The sequence below is a fragment of the Balaenoptera musculus genome, chromosome 8, assembly GCF_009873245.2.
Source record: "Balaenoptera musculus isolate JJ_BM4_2016_0621 chromosome 8, mBalMus1.pri.v3, whole genome shotgun sequence".
Taxonomy (NCBI): Eukaryota; Metazoa; Chordata; class Mammalia; order Artiodactyla; family Balaenopteridae; genus Balaenoptera; species Balaenoptera musculus.
The window spans coordinates 37,451,153-37,456,506 of record NC_045792.1 but is presented as its reverse complement, the minus strand read 5'-3'; positions in this window follow the sequence as shown (position 1 = coordinate 37,456,506).

Here is a 5,354-nt window from a genome sequence, read left to right as displayed (position 1 = left end):
TGTGAGTGTGTGTGTGTCAGGGATGGACACAGTCACATCAAGTGACTACTACATCAAGTAGCCCCAACACATGCCAGTTCCTTCATCCACAGTGGAAACCTCAGCCATTGTAGAATCTTTTCCTTTCCTGGAGCCCACCATGGTGTGAGTCATCAGGTTCTGTGACTACCTGCCGTAGCCTGGGTTCCACCAAGAACAAGACTTAATGTAAGACCTGTGTATGGCGGTGTGTTTGAGGGTGGACCCAGCGAGCCACGAGAGGAAGAGGGGAGGGCGTCTGGAAGGAACAGGAGGACAGTCAAGGTTGTGGTCCTGAGCTGGTCACTGCCACGGGGTCTTGATCCTGCAAGATGTTTTGTGGAGCCTTATGAGATGCATCTCAGAACAGTCCACAGGGGAGACGCCCATGCAACATCATTTAAGTAGGCCCCCCTGAGCGTTAATACCTTCGTATTTCTGGATTGTTTGTGAAAGGCTGCGGAGTGGGTTCTTGGGGCATTCCATGCAGCAACATCAGAGGAGACTCTGGTTGAGAAGCATGGCGGACATAGCCTGTGGCTGGGGGGATGCACCCTCCTTTTGCACCTGCCCAGAGCTAGCTGAAGTTTGTGCAGAAATGGTGACCACAGAGGTGGTCAAAGTAAAGGGCAGGATAGGGGAAATAAAAGTAATGCATAAGATTTAACTTTTTCCCACTGTCACTGCGTTCGTTTAGGGCATCTCTCGCCTGAATAATGACTGTAGCCTCCTAACTCTGCTCCGTGTCTGCGAATCTCTTTCTCTTTAAATTCACTGTTCAGATACTGCCAGCATCATCTTTCCAAAACCCAGATCTGATTCTATCACTCCCTTGCTTAAAAACCTTCTCTTCCTTCACTCCTTTCTTCTTTGGACATTTTATACCTTTGTACATTTCTTGGCTCTCCTCTGAATTTTTGGTATGGCACAAGAGGTAGTTTTCAAAATCTGCCTCCTTGGCTTCATTTCTCACTTCCTCCCAACAAACACCCTTCATGCTAGCCCTGATGTTTCCAACTTGTGCTCTCCGGGGTCCTATGAAATTATTTCAAAAGATCAGAAGAACCATATGTACATCAAGAAATCTGTAGCCTGAATAAGTAATGTGACTGAAACATATGCTGTAGGTTCACAAAACTTAACTCACGCTTCTCCCTGGATTTGCAGAGAAAATGGAAATTTCTTACTTTGTCTAGATCTAATCTAGTTTCTTTCATGATCACTCCCTCTACTCCCTTCACCCTCGCTGGTAACAGGCATAAATATTAGCTCATGTAGGAGGTACCCTTCTTTTGTGGTCATGTTTGAGGGGGTCGGGGGAGGGGGTTGTTCCCAGGAGACCCGCTGAGGGAAAGAGCAGAGAATTTCCTGCCACTGCTATGCTCTCAGGTTTGGGGTCTTGGTCTTTCTTTCTGTGAACCTACAAAGTGCCCTCTGGTCAGGGAACATGCCTGGACTTGAGTACCCCAGGTCAATCCTCCCCAGAACCAAGCCTCAGCAAACTCTGAGGGAGGGGCAAGCATTTCTTTTACTCAAGGATTCAGTGAAGCATCCCCAAATAGCACAGAGCCTGATTGCTGGGAGTTGGGGCTTTTCTGGCTAACTTGTTCCCAGGCACCATACGAAGGGGCCTCACTTTCTAGTCCTTCATGGTAGCTGCCTCATTCCCTGACTTGATCTCCTTATCTTGTCCTTTTTCCAGAAGCTCCCCTCTTCAAATTCTTCACATCTGATGGTCCACCCCGCCCATCCTTGGGAAGATCTCTTCTTGGGGTGGAGTCGGGGGGACAGAAGGTTCTACCTGAATTTATCTAAGAGTGAACATACCTCATCATTGTGAAATATTTAGGTTTTTTTTTCTTCTGAAGATAATGTGATCTATTTTCACCTGAGAAACACATTCCTCTGTTAAAGGAACATTGAGCCTATTTTTTTTTAGTTCAAATTCTGTTTTTAATTTTTTTTTTTTTTTTGGTTAAATTCACGTACGGTGAAATGCACAAACCTGAAATGTACAATACATGAGTTTTGGAAAATGCATACCTCTGTGTAGCCTGCAATCCTGTCAATATATACAGCATTACCATCATACCAGGAAGTTCCCTTATGCCCTAGTTTCCAGATAATTCCTCACAAGAGGCAACCGTTTTTCTGATGTTTTTCATCATAAATGAGTTTTACCTATTTTAAAACTTTATATAAATGGAAATGACCAGTTAACATTGAGCCTATTCATTGCAAAGTAATAACCTTGACATTATTGTGCTAAGGGAAGAACTCAAGCTCTGTGAGGGCAAGAATATTTGCTGTTTATTAACTGCTTTATCTGAACTGCTTTATTTTTACTGGAACAGCCCCCGACATACAGCAGACATTCAATTCAAGTTTGTTGCATGATTGAAGGAATAAATAAATAGAATATGCTTTTCCTTCTGGGGTTTCTTTTTGTTACCTAACAAAGGTCCTCCACATTGACAGAGAATAGATTTGGCAGAGATGGGAATGGTATCTCAATTCTGCCAGTAGGTTATAATTTTTCAGGATAACTTTATAAAAAATAATATTAGAATAACTGTGTATCTAGGTACTAATTTTTTTTTCAAAGAAAACAGGAGTCCACAAAAGAAACTCTTTTATCTCAGAGGCAGCTTCCTCAGCTCAGTTTCATGTCCTAGAGGCAATCACTGCTAACAGGCTGTGTTTTAGTTCTACTGGTAACCATATGACCTTAAATAATATACTCAAGCCTCTATTTCATGTTACTATCAGCTGAAGAGAATTATTGACTCTTTGTTAGGAAAGGTCAAGAACACTGCATCATTGCCTACTCATACTCTCTCTTCTCCTTGTCTCCTATCTCTTCTCTCATAGTATGCATATTTTCTTATGTTATTGATATAAATCTTGGGAACTTTCCTTATTTATTTTCTGAGTAGCCAATTTGATTATCTGCTGTATTTGGTGTATGATTAGGCCCACTTATTGAATTTCTTGTCATTTTTAATTTCTAAGAACTATTTTGTTTTTGGCTGATTGTTCCCTTTTATATAGCACCCTGTTCTTGTTTAACTGTTGCAAAATCTTGACTCTGAGGATTCTAATGGATTTTTTGTTGTTGTTATTGTTAAAAATCTCTTTTCTGTTCCCTGGATTTTCTGTTTTCTCTGGGGTCAGTGGATTTTCTTCCTATGTCTGTTGATAATTCCCAGGTTATCTCTGAGTGAGAGTTAGGCTGTTGGATATGTGTTTCCTGTAGCTGTAGAGATGACTGGATTAAAGGGCTGCCTGTGGCTCTTTGTAAATAGGATTTCCGCCAGAAGGCAGCTGGGAGACCCCTACCTTTGCAAAGGAGGATGGCCTCACTTTGGTGATGGGGAACTTGGGAAGACAGTATGTCCCTCCGGGGCAGAGTTGCCATTCCTCCTCTGCTTGCCCCTCTCCTCCTCCCACTCATCCCCCTCTGTGCGGGGAGAGGGAACTATCTAAAGCCCTAGTCTTCTTCTCTCTCAAACTCTGATACCATCACCGGGAAGATTTTGTAGGAAGATCACATATTTTTCTTAGATAACAATCCACCATGCTGGTTTCTTTCTTTTTTTAAAAAAATTAACTAACTAATTTATTATTTATTTTTGGCTGCATTGGTTCTTTGTTGCTGTGCGCGGGCTTTCTCTAGTTGCAGCGAGCGGGGGCTACTCTTTGTTGCGGTGCGCAGGCTTCTCATTGTGGTGGCTTCTCTTGTGGAGCATGGGCTCTAGGTGCACGGGCTTCAGTAGTTGTGGCATGTGGGCTCAGTAGTTGTGGCTCGTGGACTCTAGAGTGCAGCCTCAGTAGTTGTGGTGCACGGGCTTAGTTGCTCCACGGCATGTGGGGTCTTCCTGGTCCAGGGCTCGAACCCGTGTTCCCTGCATTGGCAGGTGGGTTCTTAACCACTGTGCCACGAGGGAAGCCCTCCATGTTAGTTTCAGTGGCACTTTTAGAGGAAGGGAAGGTAGATGTGAGCTTTAAGTCTGACATCATTTGTTACTTTTATTTTTTAATCTATTCTCAAACATTTTATTTAGGATTACTGCATCAAAATTTATAGATGGGGATTATCTTTTTTAAACTTTTTTTTTAATTGAATGAAAGATTCTTTAAATTCTGTAGTGCTTTACAGTTTTTAAATGTTTCACACACATTTCATGTAATCCCATAATAATCCCTTTTTTAAATCCCCTGCTCCTATAGTGTCCCTCCCTCCTTCCCTCTCCCCACTGGTAACCACTAGTTGGTTCCCTGAATCTGTGAGTCTGCTTCTTTTGTTGTTTCATTCACCGGTTTGTTGTATTTTTTAGATTCCACATATAAGTGATATCATACAGTATTTGTCTTTCTCTGTCTGACTTATTTCACTTAGCAAAGTACCCTCCAAGTCCATCCATGTTGCTGCAGGTGGCAAAATTTCATTCTTTTCTATGACTGAGTAGTAGTCCCATATATATATATATATACCACATCTTTTTTATCCATTCATCTGCTGATGGACACTTAGGCTGCTTTCATACCTTGGCAATGTGCTACTATTTTTTGACTACATAGCTGCTATAGCGATTGATAAAATACACGTTTGTTCAAGAGCTCTACTAAACACATAGTAGATTTTGCTGTGATGTGCTTTCTCAATCAATGGATGCTAAAGCTACAACTATTTTCATTAGGGATGAATGAAACTCTTTGGTGTTAAAACTGTTGAGAACCTATCTGAGCTGCCTTAAATGCTTTCATGCTGTTCTTTATACTTGGACTGCTCATCTCACTTCTACCTGCAAGATTCTGCCATCATGAAGGACTAGTTCAATGATCAATTTCTCTGTGAGGTTTTCCTCTATGCTCTGAGACAGAATTAACTGCTCCATCTTCATTATTCCCTGAACACTCTGTCCATCCCTCCAGCATAGCAATTACCATGTTGTATGATAGTTGTTTACATTCTCTCTCACTCCAGTCTTAATCATCTTTTAATGTTTTATCTCAAATACCCAACACAGAATGAAGACTTGTTGGCTTATATTGAATTGCAGACTTTGCTTTTATATTTTGTAATGATTGTCATTGACTGTGTGTGGTGAAAAGAAGGCCATAAATGGAAAGGATTGTCATTGATCTTAGCAATGTGAAGCCTTCCAGAGTAGACCAATTATCACAATCATCATTCTTGGTGTTTTCCAAAGTTGTTTAGAAGATTCCTGTTATGTGTTTCTGCTAAGATTATTCTTTTTCCTTTCAAGGCTACCTAAGAAAAAAGCAAAGACTCCATCTCAAGAGATCTCTGAGAAGAAGTGAGGGAGACAATG